This window comes from Rutidosis leptorrhynchoides, chromosome 10 (genome assembly GCF_046630445.1).
Source record: "Rutidosis leptorrhynchoides isolate AG116_Rl617_1_P2 chromosome 10, CSIRO_AGI_Rlap_v1, whole genome shotgun sequence".
NCBI lineage: Eukaryota > Viridiplantae > Streptophyta > Magnoliopsida > Asterales > Asteraceae > Rutidosis > Rutidosis leptorrhynchoides.
The window spans coordinates 39,037,041-39,063,547 of record NC_092342.1 but is presented as its reverse complement, the minus strand read 5'-3'; the positions used below and the strand labels follow the sequence as shown (position 1 = coordinate 39,063,547).

The window sequence follows — 26,507 nt, the reverse complement described above, 5'->3', positions numbered from 1 at the left end:
GTGAGATCATAGTCCCACCTTTTCAACAACTTTTTATACTTTTAAATTGTGGGCTGAGAAACATATACTTTGTTACATTTTGTACTACTTACTTTTATACTTTGAACACAAGTACAAGGAAAACAAACATTCCACAGCGAGTTAGAACAAAAATCCTCAATTCGATTATCATTAGTTACACTTGCAGGGTGTAAGCGAGAACTTATATTGTGTGGCCATACGGGTTTGACAAACCCTCATTACGGACGGTTCGCTACCGTCTACGGATGAAATATATTTTCGAGAAACAGTGTATGTTCTAACACTATTGTGATGGGGTTCTATGGAAGGAAACGTTAAGTCTTGATAATTGGGTGCTCGCGAACAATACTTTTGGAATGCAAACGATTATGATAATCAACGTTATGGGAATACTAAATCTTGTGGTTCAAAAACAACGTTTATTACAAACACCTATGATTTCACCAACGTTTTTCGTTGACAGTTTTCTATATGTTTCTCAGGTTCATACTTGGCTATTTAATACATGCTTCCGCGTACACTCATACTTGCTTGGGGTCAAGCATACATGCATACACTCTGATTATTTGCTTGGGGTCAAGATACATACATACATACGCTAGTGATAGCACCTTTGGATTCAAACTTTTGTTTTCATACTTACGCTATTTATAGCAACTGTGTTTTTAAACTAATTATGTCGCAAGTTATTTCATTTATACTTTATGACTTTAGTAAACTTAGACTTGTTGTCGAACGGTTTTGTAAACTAAACTTGCAAGTCTTGTACCTTTCAAATGAATGCGACATAATTTTGGTCAAACGAGTCTCATATAGGGACTACGACCACGCAACGGGACTTAAGTTAACGGCGCCGTCAATAACGGTTTTGGTCGGGTCGTTACAAGTGGTATCAGAGCGTTGGTTGTAGGGAACTAGGACGTGCATTAGTGTGTCTAACAGAGTCGTTAGGACGCATTAGTGAGTCTAGACTACAACCGGATAGTTAGCATTTGCATTCTGACATACATTTGCTATAGATAGCACTTACTTGACTACTTGTGCATTATACTTGAATCATTCTTAGGAAAACTTTTTAATGGTACCCAACCTTCATCATACGAACTCGTATTCCGCCACTTTTTGGTAACACACGTAAATTCATGATTCATACACGTATGGATGACGACGACTTCATTAGTCACACTTGTTCGGGAACTCTGTCTCCCGGATTGTTATTTGCCACCGTTTCAACTTACTATCGGTTTCCCACTGGTGTTTCTTACTATCTACTTTTTGGCGTTACTACCATCACTACTCTAGGTGAGTATCGTCATCAACATTTATCACTACGGTTGCGTGCTACTCGTTATCATGACTTGTTACTCTTTTCATACCTGAATACCTTATTGTCTGACTCGAACCACATTGACGTGAACAATCATTTATACACTTCCCTCGGGGAACGCTTCTTTATAGTTGCACTAATTCTTTCGATTCAATACGAGTCACGTTAGAGACGTCGTAACACTTTGTTTATTTTAAACTTCACGATTACACGAACTTGAATCTATAGAGTGATGTGGGAATGGAGGTATGAGTTAGCGTAATATAACGACACTCGATCAACGTGGTTATATTACGGTAAGACATACCAAAGTTCTAGTGACACGTGATGGTGGTTAGACTCGATCAACCTAAACACCACCATGTGCCATGTACATGACTTCATCCTTTCATGTTTGGACATCTGAAAACTCCGAAAGTACTGACAACCACCATATCAGGGACACATCTTCGATTATTGTCGAACTATATTTATGCTTCCGAATGAATGACGAATTCTCCCAACTTTGACCATACGTTACACGTGTATACTATCTCGTCCTCGCACAGTCTTATTGACTAACTACAACTTACTCGTTATGCTCGCATCGAGGCGGAAACTTCTCTCACCTTACACTCGTAATTCCGGTTCAGGAAATCTTTTATTTTAAATTCTCAATGGAGAGAGACTCTTCACATTATGCTAGTATTCGCCTCGAGGGTGAATAGTCCCGACGAACGTTTTTGGAAACCGATAAATCTTCCGCAACGCAAATTCCTTGAGAAACTTGTTCTAACTAACGTTTTCGAGTCCTAACGGATTTGTTCAAATATACCTTACGAAATGTACTCCGTTTCGGACCGAGATCCTCGTTTCATTTCTAGACTTCGGAGTGCCTCACAAAAAGCCTCGGGACCACGTTTAGACATGAGTACCGCGTACCATCCGCAACCCGACAGACCGAACAAACATACGATTTAAACCTTAGAATCCATAATACGAGTTGTATTACTAACTTCAAATTTACTTGAGAAAAGTATTTTCCTTTAGCTTAATCCTCGTACTACAATGATTTTCATTCGAGTTTTAACGTCACACCTTTTGAAACCACATGTGACCGGAAACGTCATCCTCCTTTTTGTCGAAACCAAGTAAACGATGATCAATTCACCCGGGCCGAGCTTATTCATGAGCAATCGAGAGGATTTATTCATATTCAAGCAAAACCCAACGCGACTCGTAATCACCAGGAGCTATGCCGATGTTACACGTAAACCTTTCAAATTCCATGGAAAACCGCGTCACGTTAAAAGTCGCACTTTGAGGAGGTGTAATCCATTTCGGGAAACATAGAAAGCTAAATCCGTGATATTTTAATCCTTTTGAAATCTTGGGGCGTTTTAGACCCGTTGCTAGCCGTTTAGATTTTCCGGCTCATTTTGAGTCTCCGTTTATCCTACATTCGATGTGTCAACTTAAGGACATGTATTGCGAAACAAGAACTTGTCATTTCTTTTCGATGAGCTTACTATCGACAATAAACTTCATTCCTAGGAGGACCGGTTGAAACCATGAATCGTGAACCCAAACTCTAAGACGACGTGAAACCCCGACCGTCAAAGTTCGTTGAAATACCCTAGAACGTACTTCTCCCTCATTCGTAGAATTGGCAATACAAGATCTCGAGGACTACTACTTCCAACTAAATTTCGGGACGAAATTTCTTTTGAGGTGTGGATAATGTAACATCCCGCGTTTTTCCGTTAAATTTATTTTAACACCGTCTTTTTTTTTTAAATGACATCGCTCGTCACCTATATTTGTACACTTCGTTAACCAGTGTTCTTGATAATCCCGTTACTCGATTACAACATCTCTCGTTAACTTGCGTTTTAAAAATATTCGATCGGTTAAATTCCGCACCCGCTTTGAAACTCGAGGGACCGGAGTTGCCAAATGGGCAAACTAGTTGACTAGGTCAACTAGTCAACCCATTTTTCCACCATTCATTCATTCCATCATCTCCCTCATCTCTTTTCTCTCCATCTCAAGAACACACACATAAACCCATTCCATTCATTCATCATCTAAATTCAATCTTGGAAGCTCACAACAAATCCGACTACATATTCTTGATCCTCTCATCATTCTCTACGATTTGATACTAACCACACCGATTTTGGGTAACTTTCTAAAAACTCTAGATTTCTATAAATTCGTGTTTTTGACTTGAAATTGTGTTAGTTAGTGTCTATGGCTCGTGTGTAACATGAATATATATTTTGTTTGCTCGATTTGTTGTTTTGAGTAACTAGTTTGAACATTTGAAATGGGTTTGCTTAATCTTGCATTTTGGAAGATTAAATGTTGTTTGATTGTTAAAGTTCATGTTTTAATTGTGTTACTAGCATCATTAGCTTCAATTTGATGTGTAGGTTGATTAAGAAAACTTCAAAAGCATGATTATTGATTTTGAGATGTTTGACTAGGGTTTGATAGTTCTTGACATGAATTTTTGGATGCTTGAATGCCATGGAATGTTAATTGTTAGTGTTTAGTTGTAATGTATGCCTCATTACCTTCAAAACGGCATATCATATGTGAGAATTGGATTCCCGAAACTCAAAATGCATTTGATGAACTTGAAACTTTGAAAATGGACTTTTAATGATCACTTGACGAGAAATCGGTTATAGAAAATGTTGTTTTTGTTTGATGAAACATGTTTAGTTGTGTTCCTTGTCAAAAGAGCTTTCCAACGGTATAAGATACGCCTTCTAGTTGTTTACGGTTTGCGTTTTATGGTTGTTTGAAGTTTTGACCAAGACTTGAACATTTGAAACTGACCAGGCACCAGACCCCGTGTATGGCCGCGGCGCGGCGCTCCAGGTCGCGGCGCGACATAAGCCGCGTCCAGATTCTGTTTCCCTTGACCTTTTTACTAAAAATGTTTGACATGTTCTAGACCTCCAATTTACATGCAACTTGTTTTAACATGCTTATATATGAATAACTAGCATAGAAAAATAGTTCGGGACCCGACCCGAACGTGTTGACTTTTTCGTTGACTTTGACCAAGTTTGACTTTTAGTCAAACTTAACCAAACTTTTATGCAATCGTTCTAACATGCTTTTATACGTGATTCTTGTATGAAACTTGACAAATTGATTCACATGCTATATTTAATCGAGTCGTAACGAGCCATAGGACTAATTGAACACATTTCACCCGACCTTGTGTCGTAACCGGTTAATTGATACAACTTACTTGTTTAGGTCAAGGCTAAGCAACTTTCATGCACACGTTTACTTTGTGAAGTACCTTTATACTCGTGCACTCGAGGTGAGATCATAGTCCCACCTTTTCAACAACTTTTTATACTTTTAAATTGTGGGCTGAGAAACATATACTTTGTTACATTTTGTACTACTTACTTTTATACTTTGAACACAAGTATAAGGAAAACAAACATTCCACAGCGAGTTAGAACAAAAATCCTCAATTCGATTATCATTAGTTACACTTGCAGGGTGTAAGCGAGAACTTATATTGTGTGGCCATACGGGTTTGACAAACCCTCATTACGGACGGTTCGCTACCGTCTACGGATGAAATATATTTTCGAGAAACAGTGTATGTTCTAACACTATTGTGATGGGGTTCTATGGAAGGAAACGTTAAGTCTTGATAATTGGGTGCTCGCGAACAATACTTTTGGAATGCAAACGATTATGATAATCAACGTTATGGGAATACTAAATCTTGTGGTTCAAAAACAACGTTTATTACAAACACCTATGATTTCACCAACGTTTTTCGTTGACAGTTTTCTATATGTTTCTCAGGTTCATACTTGGCTATTTAATACATGCTTCCGCGTACACTCATACTTGCTTGGGGTCAAGCATACATGCATACACTCTGATTATTTGCTTGGGGTCAAGATACATACATACATACGCTAGTGATAGCACCTTTGGATTCAAACTTTTGTTTTCATACTTACGCTATTTATAGCAACTGTGTTTTTAAACTAATTATGTCGCAAGTTATTTCATTTATACTTTATGACTTTAGTAAACTTAGACTTGTTGTCGAACGGTTTTGTAAACTAAACTTGCAAGTCTTGTACCTTTCAAATGAATGCGACATAATTTTGGTCAAACGAGTCTCATATAGGGACTACGACCACGCAACGGGACCTAAGTTAACGGCGCCGTCAATAACGGTTTTGGTCGGGTCGTTACATGTGTTTGAAAACCATAATACACCTATAGACTTCAACTCAACGGATAATGAATCATCGGTTTGGGAGGACGATATGCATTCAGATGAATATATATCGGATAATGAATCCCACATGGATGACGACCTTGAAAAAAGATCACAAAACTCGAAAAACCAAAACCCACCTCCACCGTATGTTAAACAAGACGATCCAAACGATAACCAAAACCCCACAAATCAATACCAAACCTCATCATCCACATCATCGAAACGTGTCGAAACAACCAAGTTTTCCACCCACAATTCCGTCAACACAAACCAAGCCACCCAAACCCCAATTGAACCATCCTATATCTCAGACACCAACAACGAAGGTAACTCAGCAAACCAGGACTCCCACCCTAGCAACAACTCCTACACTAATAATATTTTACATATCCCTGATAGCCATCCAAACCACTCCACACACATGAGCCCAAATGACATTATTAATAATCTCCAATCAACCAAGCCCAATTATACCACCAAACCAATTATCAATGAACCATGGACTCCACAAATAGAACCCATTAAACTCAACATGGACTCTCCTTTTCTGGAAACCAACTTATATTCCAAACCTAATAATATCGAGCCCACAAACACAGCCCCTCCTAAGCCCATCATGAACATTGTCTACCCTACTCAGCCTATAAGTGAACACGTCTTAACCCCTGATCCAGAAAACTTAGTACAAACTGTCCCATTGAAAAAAAAATACGCCTATTGATGCAAACCTCGAATAAATTGTTTCACCTGCCCCACATAACCACATTCAAACAGTATCTTCTGATGATACCCTCATAGTCGACAGCCCTGACATATACTCTAACCACTCCATTGGCAAAATCGAATCGACCGATAAAACCAAAAATAAACACAAAGAGGTGGCACGTGTCAAGAAGAAAACAACTTATTCCTCTAACATCAGTTTCAAGAAAGTTGTACGCAACACTTATGTCCATAAATCCCCTTTGAAACATATAACCAAACCACCTATTGAGAATGCCAAGAAAAGCACGAGATCAAAATTCTTTTACATAAAGCATTGTGCGAGAAGCGGACAGAAATTAAAGTTTTCTCAACTTAACTATAAAACAAACTCCACTTCCAAAGTATCCGGTATTCGGTAACATCTATAAAGCATCATCAAAACCTAAAGATAATACGATCCTCAATTCCACCAAGAGAACGAGCATCACCAAAGATACAAACAAATACGGGCTCGACATTGGCATCTGTTGGGAGTCCGATCTTTGATCTCCCATTCTATCCATTCGTTATGTAAGTTTATAATGAGTTGCATTTCATTAAATTTTCGTGGGTTGGGTCAAACGGGTAAAATCAATTGGCTCAAACAAATTTGTCATAAAGAAAATCCGGTCATCCTCGAGCTATAAGAAACAACATGTGGCCAATCAAACGACTCTTTAATTGAATCCTTTTGGTACAACACAAACCTTAAATTCGTGCAAAAAGACTCAATCGGGGCTTCGGGGGGGGGGGGATTATTATTAATATGGGATTCATCCACTTTCTTATTTGACTAAGCCATTGAGGGGAATTTTTCATCGCGATCAAAGGGAAATGGTGTGACGACCCGGAAAATTCCGACCAAATTTAAACTAAATCTTTATATGATTTCGACAAGATAAGCAAAGTTGTAATGTTGAGTCTCAAAAATTTTGAACTGTTTCATATATATTCATTTGACCTTCTACTATTCCCGACGATTCACGAACCACTATCTGTAAATAAATACATATATATTTAAATATATATATAAATATGAAAGAGAAACTTATGTGATTTAATTCATTTGTGTAAATAAAAAAATAATATATGATATTACTATAAATCTATATATATATGAAAAGTATATTGAATATAGATATATGATTTAGAATTTATTTAATAAACGCTCGTAGCACTCGTTTGTCATCTTGATAGTTATTAATTAAGTTAAAAACGAACTTATGTGATTTTAAAATAAACGGTGATCCGAAAATGAGTTCTATAAATTTTAGGCTTACTAAAAATGTATTTAGGATTTAGTTATTAAATTTTAACACTTTTTATATTTTACCCAGAATCGAGAGGGACAGTTGATGTAATTTTTATTTATTAAATTAATAATTGAATTTTATACCATAATGACCAAAATAAATAAATATAGTTAATTTAAAAATATGGGATTTTTCAGTGAACTTTATCCGCCACTAATTATCAACGGCGTACGATATAGCACTCCGTGTAAAACTGTCAGCATAAGATTTCAAATTAACCGATGGCTCACTGTTTTTAAAGTCGATTATATTATACACATGTGATAAGAATTATTAAATTATTGTTATTATTAATTATTATTAAATTACTACTTTAATTAGATTGAATTATATCCGTGACCATGATTGAATACTGTCCTTGCTTTTTATTTCCTTCATCAACTTGCTATATTCTATATATGTATGTGTGTTTTATTGGAGTGAAAGCATATAACCATTATCATCATCTGCTTATTCTAGTGAGTCACACCAAACCCTTCATTACACATCTATAATTAATACTATTACCTCTTGAGTTCTTTAAGTTGCTGTAATCTCAAGAACCCCCATTAACCTTTAAACACACACACACCATCAAAAATCTATTTACTACTTTTTATTCGATAACCATCTCCGATCAAACTGCTGCTGTACGATTCATCTTATTCTCAAGAACCCATCAAAAACAACTACTCTTGTTGTGCTACGGTTTATATTTTTCTTTTTAATCAAACCATCCAAACTTGTTTTCATAAGTCATCTTGGTTCTTTATTCATTTTTTTTTTCTAACTCGATCACCAAATTTCAAACACCATTAATCTTAATAAAAACACTTATATAAGTGCATATTATTACCCATAATGTCCGCTATCGAGTAACCCTCACCCACCATAACCCACCAAGAACAACCATCAAAACCATAAAAATTACTTCTACTGATCGATTTGAAACTACAACTACAGCTGCCTAAAATGCTCGTTGCATTGCTACTGCTTGCAGTGGTATTCGACCCAAGTACCACCTTCGAAAACCATTCAAAATAAGTACTCATTCACCTGCTACTGCTCAGTCCAATGTAATCACCACTTGAACGTTTTTCTTTTTCTTTTTCTTTCTACTGCAGATTAACGAACCAGACCACAAAACCACCAACTTACGATCTATTACCGTTCGTTATTTGCTGTTGCTTTTTGTGTTTCTGTCTGATCAACACAGACCCAAACCACCATCTTGTTCATTTTTTTTTCGATCACCAACACAACCCAATCACCACCGTCAAGTCATTGTTTATGTTTCATGTTACTATCGAACTACCATTGCTGCTACAAGCTGTCAACTGTTACAGCTGGGTTTCCTTTTTCCGTTCGAAGCCAAGCCAAGAACCACCCCCAGACCCACCTCCTGCTACGCTACTAATTCCTGTTCGGGTTGCTACTCCTCGTACATGCTTTTGAAACCTGCAACAGTTTAGATGAATGACGATGGGGTAATAAGATGATGATACTTGTGATCATACTTAAATATTTATTTATTCACACAAAGCATTATCAAGTAAATTTCGGTAATCTGATCATTATGATTTTGATAATGGAAAATGACATGGGGATGATGTGAAGATGACAGTTTGATGATGTGCTAATAATGATAAACGTTGAAGCCTTGTGTCTGTTTAATTTTTTTCTGATGTCAAGCCACACAACAAATTGGACTGATTATTTGCATGTATATTGGACTTGTTATCGGGCTATTATTTTGGGCTGCCATTTCTTTTTGTTGGGCCGTAATTCTGGTCCAAGAACCGGCTTACGTTATTGTTAAAATGACGAGAATGATGTTATGTTATATTGATGATGAAGATGAAATCAGAAATCGTATTAAAGGAAATTAAAATCCTATATAAATCAGAAGCGAATAGACAGAGGAATGGTTGGTGTATTTCTGTTTACCCGAGAGGTTGCGGGTTCGAGCCCGGGCAAAGGCAATTATTTTTAGGAGCTTATTCATGTGAGGTAGTAATTCTACTACTATTATTTCATTATTATTATTATTATTATTATTATTATTATTATTATTATTATTATTATTATTATTATTATTATTATTATTATTATTATTATTATTATTATTATTTATTATTGTTGTTATTAAGCAATTATTATTATTACTAATATTAGTAATAAGATTATTAGTATAATTAATATTATTATTATTATTATTACTAATATTATTATTAACATTAAAAATATAATTTTATCACTAATATAAGTATTAAGTATTATTTATTATTATTATTATAGTTACAAGTAGGATTATTATTATTATTAGGTATTATCAGTTTATGGACTAAACTTGGAAATTATGAAAAATCTTATGATCTTGAATAAGTTAAGTATTTAGATAAATACAAGGTTTATATTGATTAGGATATGAATAACATAACTATGGTCGTGCATATTATAAACCAAGTATCTATATATATGTACGTATAGATATAAAACCGTTAAGTTCTTAAGATATTAATAAGTATTATTATTATTACTAATATTATTATTATCATTATTATTATCTAATTATAAATATTATTATCATTGTTATTAATATATTTATTATTATTACCATATTTTAATTATGATGTTATTATTACTACAAATAAAATGACTAATGTTATTATCAAAATTATTATTATCAATATCATTATTAAATCTTAATATTAGTATTGCTATCATTATTTTAATATTATCATAATTATTACTTTAACAAGTAAAAGATATTTATGTAAAAATATATATTTATTACTAATGCCATAATATTACTTACTATTATATTTTAAAATATTAAATAATACTAATTATATTATACATGCAAATATTTTAATGAGAAATTTACTATATTAATCACTATCATTATTCATTATATACATTAAAATAGAGTCTCAATTAGCTAATAAATATTTTCAAAACCCCCTTAATTACCATTTACCATTTACCATTAGATTAAAAAATTACATTATAATAAATCAATTAGCTAAAAAATATCCTTAATCATATAAAAAAAACACCGCATCCCTAAAATATCCTTTTAATAAAAAAACACTGTCGCTTCTAACAAAATTAGGGGTTTCGTTCAATTGGTAGTTATCAAATATACAAGATCTAATACTCTCTCATATAATAGGTTCAAGATTGTACGTTTATGAATCACCGATTAGCCGATTAAATCGATTCCCGAAATTTGTTTGAAGATTAATCGGATCTCTTATTCAAGGTATAGGGTACGTTTATGCCTTAACTGTTGAATTGATACGTTGATAAAATTGATTCTTATTCATTGATTCTTACAACTTTGAATTTGATTTGTTTCAATTTGTTACGGTTCGTTTGAATTGATTTGATTCAAATTGTAAAAACACGGAAGCACTTCTAGGTTTCCTTGAATCAATCTACGGATTTTGATTGATCGATTTGGGAAGATATACTACGGATTTCCTTGAATCAATCTACGTAAGTTATATGTTTTATCATCTTCGAATTTTGTTAATGAATCCAGTGATTTTCTTACAATTTTTGTTGTTTGTTTTATCGGAAAGCAAGTACCAATTTGAATGTTACCATATTCATGACAAAGATGAATCTACGTAACCCCAAATCATTATTATATTATTCAGTTTATATTCCATTGGTTTTTCACTACTTCTATTACTGTTTTTGATTTCTGATAATAATCACTTGTGGTTCCTTTCCTATATGTATAAAGTAAAAATTAAAAGTATCATATCAGTTTATGACCAATTTTAAATATATATCTAAATACAAATTTATAAACTTTTGTCTTTGATGGCTACTTTTTGAATATCACATATAAGTATTGCTCATAAACTGGCATTGGAAGTACTGCTATCCAACAAAATGGTAAATAAAAGCCAACAAGACAACCAAACCTATTATAGTATGTGTTTTGGTCTACCCGTTTTTCTTCTTTCACACTTTCAAATTTCATGATTTAGGTCGATGAAGTTGTGACATTTAATAACAGGGTTATGATTGTGTTCAGAGAAAGACTTCTCTCATTGCATAGTTTAGTAATTTAATCATGGGAGGGTCACATGATCTTCTTCTAAGCACAGCTGTTGCTCCCCAATGGTGTGCAACTGTTCATATAAGTTCTCATGCATCCCGCTAAGGTTTGGCTTGGTAAACAACTATTTCTCTTTCGCCCATGAGAACAAGGCAATCAGATACGAGATAAGGGTAATGTTACAATGAATGAGGTTAGGTATTGAAAGAGGGCTTACTCTCCCCATATACCCTGTTTTTATATTAGTTGTTAAAATATTTATATATTATAATACCCTATACCTATTTTGGCAATATGAAGCTTGCATATGAAACCTAGATGCATCAAGTCAATTTTGTCATGTTTTAATGTTTTGGGGAAAAACGGTTTATTATCAAAGTATTTATCATTATATATAGTAAATATTAACAATTTGATTTGATTATTAGGTATTCGTTGTTGGTTTAAGTTAATCATAAATAACACATGATGTATTGAAGGCAGGAAGCTTGAAGAAACATATGAAGAGGCTCAATGCGAACACGCATTGGATGCTTGCTAAAACTGATGGTGTCTTTGTAAGTAACTTTTAACGATTTTTTATTTTTTATTTTTTGCGTAATTGGAGCACGTGTAAAGGGTAAGTATTCAGGTGTTATTTACATCAATGCATTTGGTGGAATACATGATGGAAAGGTATTCATGTTGCTCTATGCATTGGATTTTATCTTCATCTTCGTCTTACCCCGTTGCTTATGCTTAACTTGACAACTTTGTAGTATACATGATGGGTATATCCTTTTAAGATGGCTAAATAACAACTGCATGATGTTTTTTTTCCACATGCCATTGTTTTTTGAGGTTTTTTTTTTTCTTCCTAATAATAGAGAAATTTTGTCCACAAGTTGTTTAGGAATGTTGATAACTCATAACGGTATTAGATCAGTATCATTGTACATTATAAGTGGTCATAAGCTTCTTTTCTCTTTAGAATTCACATGTTGTTTAGGGTTTAGATTTAGTGTTTATGGTTTAGATTTTAGTGTTTAGAGTTTAGAGATTTGAGTTTAGATTTAGGGTTTAGAGTTTAGGTTAGAGTTTAGGGTTTACATTCTAGGGCTTAGGGTTTAGGGTTAGGGTTTAGGGTTTAGGGTTTAGATTTAGGATTTTATGTTTAGATTTTAGGGTTTAGATGTTAGGTTTTGATTGAAAATTATATGAAACATCATACCTTCGTTCGGTAATTAGGGATCAAACATTAATGCTTTAAGGTTTCAATAGAACCCTAATATGTTGACAAAGCAGCCACTTTTGTGTTTGTTTCATCGCCCGCGTTTGATAAGCATCGACGAAAAATTATCTTTAAATCTCTGCCTTACAAAAAAGTTCGTTACGTATCCATCTTCCGGCCTTCCGGGTATACGTCACTGACCTTGTAAAATTACATATGTAACCAGAGATAGAAGTACGCTAAAAGTCTATAACACACATGAAGAGTAATAATCTTTGTAAAGGAGGTGATCTCACACACAATCCAAAACACTTTGTTTGTTTAATAAAGTTACATGAAGTTAAACTTATATTATTATTATAAATATAATTAAGGGTATAATAATTCTAATGGATACATATTACGCTCACGCGAATCATTAGAGATGCTCCTAAATTGATAGGTTAAGGTTACAATATTTGATAGATTAGGGAGATCGATTGGGGTTACATATGGAGTATTTGTCTATGAAATCGTGATTCTCCATCTCATGTCCTGCGATGTTTTTACTATCAGGTTTGTTTTTTAATTTCATGGCTCAAACGTGTTTACCATATTTTTTTTTTCTTATCTATCTTTTTGCTTCTTAGTGAGAGTGAGATGGAGATTTGACTATATTTAATGGGGTCATTTTAGTTATATGCTTAGATAATTGTTATAGATATAACCTGATTTTAAGGCTTTAACTATGATCGTGTGTTACATTCAATTTCCTGTTATTTTTATGTTTGGACTGTTTCTACTAAGATCTAATTTTAAGTTCTTATCAGTTCAAGTTGACGAAGCTTTTACAAGTTACTAAATGCAATTTACTAAAGGTCTGTATTTGAAATGTTTATTTGTTGATTGATATTTGTTCTATAGTGTTCATAAAGAGAAGACCAATAAGATCATGAAGTGAAAGTTATCAATTAATTGAGCAAAGAGTCGTAAAGCCATTACAAAGAGGCATGTCATGTTGGTGTTGATTTGGTTTATGAACAAGTTAAGGCTGTAATTACAAGAGGCAGGTACTTGTCACAAGTATTTATGCTTATTGTATATTGTATATGGCTGACTTTGTTTAATACTAACTGTATACTTTTACAAAATTCAAGACATTGTGTTTAGGAAGGTTTATTTTGTTTTCTAATAACTGGACAAACTTTTATAAATTCCATTCAAAAATGGTAAATGTTAAGGAACACCTAATCCCTTCATCTTTACAAGCATATATCTTAATTGTTAGAGTTAAAATGGCCACATTAGCTGATGTTTATAACTTGATATCGACTTCTTGGCGAAAGTATTAGAAAATTCAGATGATTTTTTTAATTGTAATAATTACTAACTCAGTTTGGTTTTGGGAGAAAGGTGAGTTATCAAAAGGTTGCAATGCATCCTTTATCACCTTGATCCCGAAAATTAAAGATCCACTTAGCCTAAATGATTATCGGCCCATCAGCCTATTTGGAAGCTTTTACAAAATCGTTTAAAAAGCTCTCTCAAACAGACTTCGAAAGGTCATCCCGAGTGTAATCGGGGTGGAACAAAGCGCATTTTTAAAAAATAGATTCATCCTCGATAGTGTTCTTGTCGCAAACGAAACTGTGGATTATATTAAACGGTCCCGAGGAAAAGGTTTAATTTTTAAAGTCGACTTTGAAAAGGCTTTTGACTCCCTTAATTGGGATTTTTTAATGGAAGTAATGAAGAGCATGGGTTTCGGGGATAAATGGTGCAAATGGATTTATGCATGCCTTAGCTCGTCTTCGATTTCAATTTTAGTAAATGGCTCACCCACTATCGAATTCACAATGGGGAGGGGAGTTCGCCAAGGAGATCCGTTGTCACCATTCCTTTTTATATTAGCGGTAGAAGGGCTTAATATACTAGCAAAGGCGGCGGTTGAAAGGAATCTCTTTAATGGCATTGAAGTGGGAAATGATAAAATAATTGTCTCTCATCTCCAATACGCAGATGATACGATATTCTTCGGGGAGTGGAGTTCCGAAAATCTAAGAAACCTCATGAGCCTTCTCAAATGTTTTGAATACACCTCGGGCCTCAAAATCAACATGGGGAAGAGTTGTATCTTCGGAATTGGGGTAGATAGAAACGAAGTCACCACTCTAGCAAGTGCTTTTGGGTGTAGCATTGGGACGCTTCCATTTATTTATCTTGGTCTACCTATTGGTTCAAAAATGAATAAAATGAATGATTGGAAAGTGGTGATTGACAAGCTCAAAAGCAAGTTATCGGATTGGAGAGCACGTTCGATCTCATTCGGGGGTCGTGTAACTCTCATAAAATCGGTCCTCACGAGTCTCCCATTGTATTACTTTTCAATCTTCCTTACCCCGCAAAGAGTGATCCATGAACTTGAGAGAGTGAGAAGAGAGTTCTTTTGGGGGGTTTCCGGGTTGGGAAAAAAAATTCCTTGGATAAAGTGGGAAAAAGTCATGCTACCTTATTGTGATGGTGGCCTGAACCTAGGCTCACTAAAGTGTAAAAATTTGGCCTTATTATGCAAATGGTGGTGGCGGTTCCATACCGAGTCTTCCTCCTTGTGGGCCAAAATCATCATTAGTATATATGGGCCTTCGGGTGGGGCGGATCACTTTACTTCTTACGCTGGCCCAAGTGTTGCAGGTACATGGATGAGCATTATGAAGGCAGTCTCGAATACTACTGATCTTGGTATCCCCATTCGCGACTCAATTAAGAAAATTGTGGGAAGTGGCTCGAGAACTTCGTTTTGGCAGGATACATGGGTTGGAGACGTGCAACTCAAGCAAAAGTTTAACAGGCTGTTCAGATTGGAGGTAAATAAGGACGCAAAAGTCTCAGATCGAGTGTCTTGGAGCAGTGATGGAAGATGTCAGATTAAATGGGAATGGTGCAGAAGCATTAGAGGAAGAGCAAACGGGGAGCTGCAGGAAATCACTAACTTAATCACTCTTTTTCGTCACTCAGGTAACGCAGTGGACTCCTGGAAATGGGCGTGTTCGTCAACGGGTAAGTTCACAACAAAAAAACTTCAAAAATTAATTGAGGAGAAATTTCTAACAGAGGGAAGAGGTGGTCGGGAAACTTTGCGAAATTATTTGGTACCCACAAAGGTAGAAATATTCATTTGGAGGGCCCTTAACAAACGAATCCCGGTACTCGTTGAATTGGATAAACGTGGGGTGGACTTACATTCGGTTCGGTGTCCAATTTGTGACGATAATATCGAAACAATTGATCATTCCTTGGTGTTGTGTTAGTTTGCTCTTGATGTATGGACAAGAATTTTTAAATGGTGGGGGCTTGGATCGTTTTGTAACCTCAGTACCACCGAAGCTTTCGAAGGGAACTCCAATGTGCAAATGACGGATCTCGGTTTAAAAATTTGGCAAGCGGTCGAATGGACGTGTGGTTATATCTTATGGAAGTGCAGGAACAACAAAGTCTTCAAAAATAACTTGTCAAGTGTTGCTTCTACTCTTAGCGAGATTCAAGTACTTAGTTTCGAGTGGGTGTCTAGGAGAATAAAAGGAAAGCAATTAGATTGGCACGAGTGGCTTGTTAACCCGCGATCTTATCTACATGCATAATTTTAAACTGATGTATTCTGCCTCGTGCTACCTCAGCATGAGGTTTTTATATTTTTTAGATACTTAAGTCCAGTAGTTTTTAGCATTATCATGTATAGTCTCTAGAATTTTGGTAGGGACTTAGTATTATGTCTTGTAGTTTGATTTCCTGAAAGTAATAATATATTTTTGTTGCTGTTCAAAAAAAAAAAAAAAATTATTACTAACTCAGTTAATGTTCTTTTTGTTGTCGGGTAGAGGTGGCCAAATATTGATAATTGACTTACCCAATGGATTGTATATGGATTTAAGCTTTTGATAGAATTGTAAAGTGAAAGCAAGGTTACAAAAATTGCTACTCGGAGTACTCGGTCGTGACTTTTATTGAGTACTCTCTACTATTCTCATTATTTCACTCGTGTTTATAATTAAGTGTTGTCATTATCTGATTTGAAGCATATATTTTTTGTTGGTTATCGGTTTAAAGCTTCTATATGGGGAAATAATTTTTCTTCAGAAACCTCATAAGGTCAAAAATACAGAAAGTTATCTCTACCCCGTACTCTTTCTTTTCTGGAGTATGTTCACAATTGTCAGGTATAACATGAACCATGATTTCTTTCGTAAATATCTTTGGGGCGGAATGTTTGGTGAAGTTTACAAAAGGTATATTTTTGCATCCAAACTGTAGTCATCTAAATTCATTTGTAAAGATTAGTAATTTGATTTTCTATCCAAATTAGAGCCTGCTTCAGGTCTAGCAGTTTAATTATATTAACCACGTATATGAACATGGGTTGGATATATAGTGTACCTGTGTAATCGTATGTTATATTCATCACTAGAGAACAATACCAGAATGGATCCTCAAGGTATACGGGTCATACCTGTCAGTGGACTTGTCGCTGACTACTTCGCTCCAGGTTTTTTTGTTTGGTCTGTTTTGATTGCAAACTTGGCCCTTGTCGGACACGAAGAGATAAATATATATAGGAGACTCGCATATTACAACACAACGGTAGCTTTGTGCTTCTCATCAGCGATGGCAGATGGGTGGGTCAGGTAATTGGGTCAATTTTTTTTTCTTTGACCCAATACAACTCACGACGACCCTTTGTTTATGATTTAGGGTTTAGTGTTTAGGGTTTAGAGGGATGGGTTTAGGGTTTAGAGTTTTGTGTGTAGATTTTATGATTTAGTGTTTGGGGTTTATTTTTTTACAGTTTAGGGTTTAGATTTTAGAATTTATTATTTAGGGTTTAGGTTATAGGGTTTAGGTTTTAGGGTTTATTGATTAGCGTTTAGGGTTTAGAGTTTAGGGTTTAGTATATTTAAGGGTTAGATTTAGGGTTTAGTGTTTAGGGAGCGAGATATGTTGATGAAGCTGAAAGTTAAAGTACAATTTGGGTTATCTTTTGACCCATTTGTTTCCTATTTTTACCCGTATGTTCCAATTGATCCATTAAACTAATTTAATATTAAAACTTCTTCAATCAACCCATATTAGATAAAAACATAACACAATTGACCTAATCCCAATTAATTTGACAAAATGGTCTAAACTGTAACCCCTCTATCATGTCTAATTGTTCATATCGTTCACACTAAAAAAGAACAATTGGTATTTCTGTAAACTTAATACAATTATTACTTAATAGATTTGTTTATAGTACTTTAATTCAAAGTTTACATATTGATCAACGTTATTTTGTTGAATGATTAATCTACAACAACTTCCAAAACATTTTGTCTGTGAACAGTTTAAGAAAATAGTGAAAAAGAGGAATGCATGTATCAACTGTAACGGTGTTGAATTAAAAGTTAAAATTACCTAAAAAGGTGAGATAGGATTCATAAGCACTGGCTGGCCTTCAATAATGAGCAATTAAATTTAAAACATGGTAATTTCATTTGCTTCACTGTAATACAACAAGCTTATTGGTATTTAACGATTTATGATGTAGATATGTGTTTGACCAAGTTTGAAGATGAAGTAACACATACAAATAATACATTAACACACCTTAAACGACTACAATGGTACCACACATGCGTTTTACATCTTGCATCAAACACATTACTGATACTGATATGAATCAACTGGTATTTTCCTTTGTCTACACACATCATATCTAATTATAATGTTTCATCCAATATTATATTAATGTTAATATTACTTTACCTTTCTTTTATTTCAGTTTTAGAAACTTGGGAAGTCCAGGTGATCACACTAGCCATACCAACATTGATGTCCATTACCAGTATCAGAATAATCCTATCGCTAATGATGAAAATAATGAAACTGGCAGCATCTCAGGTTTAATTTACTTGGGACATCAAAGTGATGAAGAATTGGATCCTGAATATGATACAGAGTAAATGAATGAAGAAAACCAACCTGCACAGCCCAAAAATGATCTCCACGATCGACAAGTTGTCTTTCCCGTACCAGGCGGACATACATGCATACGCAGCCTTTTCATTTTCAATGAAAAGTATTTTTCGTTATTTAATTCTAAGATTAACGAGAATTCGTATTTATCAACTGTCGAAAGATTATCAAATAAAGAAACATTTTATTTATAATCGAGAAAGCATGAATGATATAGATGAACAATTGCAGTTACCATCAGCTACATAAATACATAATCAATTAATCAAAAGCATAGCAACTGCAAAAAAAAAAAAAAAAAAAAAAAAAAAAAATATTAAACCACAAATAACGCTAATATAAAACTTTAACATAGTGACAAATTCAGTTGATCCTTTACTTCAAGTATTCATTACACGAATTATAGTTATCATTTGTTATAAATATGAAAAAGATAAAAAGCACACTCTTTAAAATGGTAAGTGAATGAACATTGTGTACCAGGCTTTAGTTGATTTTCTTTTCGAAATCGGCTAAATCCATACTACACACAGAGGTTTGATTTTTTTTTTTTTTACTTTTCTTGTTTCAACGTCCATTTGTGTCTACGTCGTGCAAAATTAAAGCACGAAACTCTTTTACCACTACGTAGGCCCGGAAGTAACATCTGTTCGTTTGAAATACGCTAAAAATAAACAAAATACATATATAAATTTATTATATTATATAGTATTACTAACATAAGTATTAAAATTTAAAAGAATAATATATTTTACTTACTAACAATTACCGCGGGGTATCAGAATATCACAAGCCCAAAAAACAAGTTCTTTTTGCAAAAACACATTTCAAAACCCCCGCGAAATCGCGGGTCTTTAACTAGTAAACTTATTATAATAATGAATTAACAAATGTAATTATTTAAAATACATAAAAGAAATATATATAAACATATTATTTATTAATATAATAATTATATCACTAATAACAATAAATATAAAGTTGTTCGATTACAATTATATGTGTTAATATATATATATATATATATATATATATATATATATATATATATATATATATATATATATATATATATATATATATATATATATATATATATATATATATATATATATACTTGGTATATGTTCGTGAATCTGAGGCCAACCCTGTATTGTTCAGTTCCGTCGTATGCATATTTTTACTACAAAATATCGTATAGTGAGTTTCATTTGCTCCCTTTTTAAATGCTTTTGCAATATATATTTTTGGGACTGAGAATACATGCGCTTTTATAAATGTTTGACGAAATAGACATAAGTAATTGAAACTACATTATATGGTTGGATTATCGAAATCGAATATCGCCCTTCAAGTCTGGTAACCTAAGAATTAGGGAAATGGCCCCTAATTGACGCGAATCCTAAAGATAGATCTATTGGGCCTAACAACCCCCATTCATGTCTATGGATGGCTTTAGTACTTCGAGATTATTATTATACAGACGACGATGTCTGTGGGGATAATTCTATGCATTATGGTTAATGTCGATTACCGGGTGTTCAATCCATATGAATGTTTTTTTTATGCAGATGGCTATATGCATGCATGATGTTTATGAGAAATGAAAATATGAAACTATGTGGTTTATTAAAAATGATAAAAATGAATATTGATGATAAACTAATGAACTCAACAACCTTTTGGTTGACACTTTAAAGCATGTTTATTCTAAGGTTTGAAAGAAATCTTCCGCAGTGCATTTGCTCATTTAAGAGATATTACTTGGAGTCATTCATGATATATTTCAAAAGACGTTGCATTCGAGTCGTTGAGTTCATCAAGAATATTATTAAGTCATTTATAGTTGGATATATTATGAAATGGTATGCATGCCGTCAACTTTCGATGTGATGAAAGTTTGTCTTTTAAAAACGAATGCAATGTTTGTAAAATGTATCATATAGAGGTCAGAACCTCGCAATGTAATCAAATGATATGAATCGTTTATAATCGATATGAACAGGTTGTTAAAGTTGGTATCAGAGCGGTGGTCTTAGTGAACCAGGTCTTGCATTAGTGTGTCTAACTGATAGTTGTTTAGATGCATTAGTGAGTCTGGACTTCGACCGTGTCTGCATGTCAAAAGTTTTGCTTATCATTTCGTGTCGAAAATTACTTTCTTATCATCCTTAAAGTCTAGACACGTCATACTGCCTCTATTGCATAGATAGTGTATAGATAAATTCGTATCTTAGTGTATCTGTTACTGTAAACTTTGCCTGACAGCTTTTGAAAATTCCTCCGTAATCTACGGGATCTTCTGTACTATACATAAGTATTCTATGTAATTAGAATATCATCTGATATCCAAAAATCATTTCATATCGCAACTAGTTCAAATTCCTCGGATTCCGACAGCTATTCCGATATGGATACACACTTGAGCTTCGAAAGCAGTGTAACTGGAATGGATCAACTAATCAGTCATCACCAATTCTGGATGAATTGAGGATGGGTTCGTAGTCAACTTAATCAATGGAGATGCGAAGAAGGCGATCCTTTCCACCAACCAAATTGCCCTCTTGACGAAGAACCCGAAGCACTTACCGGTGAACCAGTCCGAAACACCATTTTCACCCGCATTTCCCGAATATCTCACCACGGTTATATTCTATCTAAAATTCTAAACCTTATTCATCCGCTCGTTCCAACCGACTATCATCCCGGAATAATAGAAGAAGTCAACGAACTTCGCGCTCGAGTAATCAATTTGGAAAATATGATGCACGACTTGCAGGCATCATAGACAGCACCATCCGTACCAATAGTACCACCAACATCAACACCAGTACCACCAATAACCCAAGTTTCAACATCACATGCCTCAACATTGCAATCTATACCTCTAGCGTGACCATCGTTCTACATATCGTTCTACATCGATTATCTACGTTCTACATTTTGTTCTACATCATTATCTTCGTCCTCCCTGGGGATTATGTAATCTCTAATGTTTTAGAGATTATATATTCTAGATCAAACGGTAAATCAAATAAGTTTAATACTATATTGACTCATTAAATCCATGATTACATCTGAAGAAAATATATATGTATATATATTTTCATAAAGATTGTAATTAAAAGTTCTTTTGTACAAACTGTTAATGGTGAAAATATTTTAACGGGTAGGTAATACCTTAGGAATATTTAGATTTCACATTAATAACTTACACTGTACATTCTTCGAATATGATTCAACAGTCAGTTACTATCCTACTTACATCCACAGATAAACGAATCCGTTCACCACAGAATAACCATTTTTATTCAATTTCATATTTGGATTTTGACTTATCAGAATCCAATAAGTGGCATAATGAAAAAAACATTGGACAAAAATAAAATTTGTTAGAAACAAAGAAATTAACTATGAGAAATTTTGTTAAGAAACCACGCTAACAAAATCCTAGCTAACTGTTCCTAGCTAACTGTTAATTCCTTATTATATTTATTTATCGCAATTTATTTATCGCTATTTTAATTCTCGCAATTTTATTTATCGTCATTTAAATACTATTATTTACGCACTTTAAATATCGGGACACGTATACAAGGTTTTGACATATCATATCGAAGCATCTATATATATTGTTTGGAATAACCATAAACACTCTATATGCGGTAATGTTCGAGTTAGCTATACAGGGTTGAGGTTGATTCTTAAATAATATATATACTTTGAGTTGTGATCGAGTCTGAGACATGTATACAATGGGTCACGATACGTATTAATTAATTCAAATATTATATATTAAACTACATATGAATTTATTGAATTACTAACTGTGGACTACTAACAGTGGACTACCAACATTGAACAATTAAAATGAATTAAAATATTGATTATAACATATGAAACTAAATAATTCTTCAAGTTTGCCACTTGATCTCATCTTACACCTCATTTATATCTTGAAGATTACAATCTGTGTTCAAACCTTTCATGATTCTTGAAAGCACCTCAATCGAGAGGATGAACCAATCGTACTTCAACTACGGAAGAAAAGATTGATGCATATAGTTATGCACCTGAAAAACACTCGGAACCTGAGTAAACATTTAAAACGTATATGTGCTAGCTCCTTTGGCGTTGTTATTACCGAAAATCACTTTGAAATCCCTTTCCAAGTAGCAAATTTTGTCACAGCTTCGGCAAATCAATTTCGACTTTTCATTCGGATTAGCCTTATTATAGCTTTGACATATAAGTTTGTCTTTCATCATCGTTACTGGAGAACTGTTTATATTCCACCACATTAGCAGTAAACTTACCAGCAACTTCGTTACTCATTGACTTAAGTTTCTCCATAAGAACCATTATATTCATTGAAACCCTATCATATACTCATCCGTACCTTGTAACAAGAATTGCCATACCAATTACAGGGAATCGGCAAATATGTATTTTGAATTTCACAACGTTTCTATATCAACAGTTATATGTATACATATAACATTTATCTCTTAGAATTATGATCTTCCATTCTGAAATTCTGAAAAGCACCCAGTCTGCGAATCAATACTCTGAATTTTAAAAAGTTGAATGAAGCAACAAAAACTATAGATGATTTAACAGTCAAAAGTTTGATGATAAAAAAGGATATGTTGGAAAAGCTTAAAAGAAAAATTGTACTGAAAAACGAATTGAGCAAACCATGAAGGTGGCTGTGGACAAATCACAAAGATTAAACCTGCCTTCAAAGAACCCAAATGATTCAATATTTGATGAAGTCATTAACGACTACCTTGATCCTGATTCTAAATCTTTACGGACAAATCTTCTTTAATATCCTTCGATATTAGAAATTCTAAGATATCATCGTATCTTTCATTATAAATATTCTCGATATTTCTGAAGATATTTTCATAACTATTCTTATCTGAAATCGTTTATCTCATCGTGCTATCTGTGTTACATCATACAGGAAACTATTTTAGTTTCTAAATTATGAAGAATTCGAATTTAAAATTTGAATGTTTTTGAAGTAATGTTGGGAACTGAAGCATGAGTTAGTATAATATAATGACACTTGATCAACGTGATTATATTATAGTAAGTCATGCTGAGTTTCTAATGGAACGTGATGATTCACAGATTATAACGTCATCATGTGCCATGTTACACGACTCTTACATTCTACATAATCTCCAAATATATCAAGAACATATCTTTCTGATAAGTTCTATCTTTTCTCTTGAATTTTGGTAATTTAACCAATCAAGATCGTGCTATTACAATCTCTTAGAACATTAGCCATGTTCATTCGAAACTCCATACCTACGAATTCTGGACCATTATTCGCTTGACTTAAAGTCGAGAAAAGAAAACGAAAGTATGGAACTCCAAAATATAAAAGAAATGAAGAGGGTGGATTTATAATGAAATATCAGACAGAACAATCGAGACAGATTACCACATTTAATTAAAAAGGATCCTAATTTCCTTAATTACAGAAGAATCAAATCTTATTACAAAGATTTCCTCTCAAATCCCTTAAATTCCGGAAATCAATCATGTCTACGTCAAAAGATATGACAAGACTTCATTTTCTCATTTCGTTCTTTTGTGATAGCTTCACTTATACTCTTCGCGTAATTGAATTATTTTATCCTTATTACTCTATGGTAATAAAACTCTATTTATCAGCTCATAATCGTCATGAAAACATATTTATTGTCAGCCATGACCATCCCAATCAAATTTCGGGATGAAATTTCTTTAACGGGTCGGTACTGTGACGACCCAGAAAATTCCGACCAAATTTAAACTAAATCTTTATATGATTTCGACAAGATAAGCAAAGTTGTAATGTTGAGTCTCGAAAATTTTGAACTGTTTCATATATATTTATTTGACCTTCGACTATTCTCGACGATTCACGAACCACTATCTGTAAATAAATACATATATATTTAAATATATATATATATATATATATATATATATATATATATATATATATATATATATATATATATATATAAATATGAAAGAGAAACTTATGTGATTTAATTCATTTGTGTAAATAAAAAAATAATATATGATATTACTATAAATCTATATATATATATATTAAAAGTATATTGAATATAGATATATGATTTAGAATTTATTTAATAAACGCTCGTAGCACTCGTTTGTCATCTTGATAGTTAGTAATCAAGTTAAAAACGAACTTATGTGATTTTAAAATAAACGGTAATCCGAAAACGAGTTCTATAAATTTTAGGCTTACTAAAAATGTATTTAGGATTTAGTTATTAAATTTTATCACTTTTTATATTTTACCCAGAATCGAGAGGGACAGTTGATGTATTTTTTATGTATTAAATTAATGATTGAATTTTATACTATAATGATCAAAATAAATAAATATAGTTAATTTAAAAATATGAGAATTTTTCAGTGAACTTTATCCGCCACTAATTATCAACGGCGTATGATATAGCACTCCGTTTAAAACTGTCGGCATAAGATTTCAAATTAACCGATGGCTCACTGTTTTTAAAGTCGATTATATTATACACATGTGATAAGAGTTATTAAATTATTGTTATTATTAATTATTATTAAATTACTACTTTAGTTAGATTGAATTATATCCGTGACCATGATTGAATACTGTCCTTGCTAATTTTTATTTCCTTCATCAACTTGCTATATTCTATATATGTATGTGTTTTTTATTAGAGTGAAAGCATATAACCATTATCACCATCTGCTTATTCTAGTGAGTCACACCAAACCCTTAATTACACATCTATAATTAATACTATTACCTCTTGAGTTTTTTAAGTTGCTGTAATCTCAAGAACCCCCATTAACCTTTAAACACACACACCATCGAAAATCTATTTACTACTTTTTATTCGATAACCATCTCCGATCAAACTGCTGCTGTACGATTCATCTTATTCTCAAGAACCCATTAAAAATAACTACTCTTGTTGTGCTACGGTTTATATTTTTCTTTTTAATCAAACCATCCAAACTTGTTTTCATAAGTCATCTTGGTTCTTTATTCATTTAATTTTTTTCTAACTCGATCACCAAATTTCAAACACCATTAATCTTAATAAAAACACTTATATAAGTGCATATTATTACCCATAATGTTCGCTATCGAGTAACCCTCACCCACCATAACCCACCAAGAACAACCATCCAAACCATAAAAATTACTTCTACTGATCGATTTGAAACTGCAACTACAGCTGCCTAAAATGCTCGTTGCATTGCTACTGCTTGCAGTGGTATTCGACCCAAGTACCACCTTTGAAAACCATTCAAAATAAGTACTCATTCACCTGCTACTGCTCAGTCCAATGTAATCACCACTTGAACGTTTTTCTTTTTCTTTTTCTTTCTACTGTAGATTAACGAACCAGACCACAAAACCACCAACTTACGATCTATTACCGTTCGTTATTTGCTGTTGCTTTTTGTGTTTCTGTCCGATCAACATAGACCCAAACCACCATCTTGTTCATTTTTTTTTCGATCACCAACACAGCCCAATCACCACCGTCAAGTCATTGTTTATGTTTCAT

At 33.4% G+C, this 26,507-nt stretch overlaps 1 long non-coding RNA gene across 1 annotated transcript; it reads left to right on the top strand.

Moving 5' to 3' along the window:
• Positions 1 to 11,084: 11,084 nt before the first annotated feature.
• LOC139873154 (uncharacterized) lies at positions 11,085 to 14,149 on the top strand. The gene is made up of 3 exons (XR_011767277.1): positions 11,085 to 11,140; positions 12,194 to 12,271; positions 13,828 to 14,149. It is a non-coding gene; the product is annotated as an uncharacterized lncRNA (long non-coding RNA).
• The last annotated feature ends 12,358 nt before the right edge of the window (positions 14,150 to 26,507 follow it).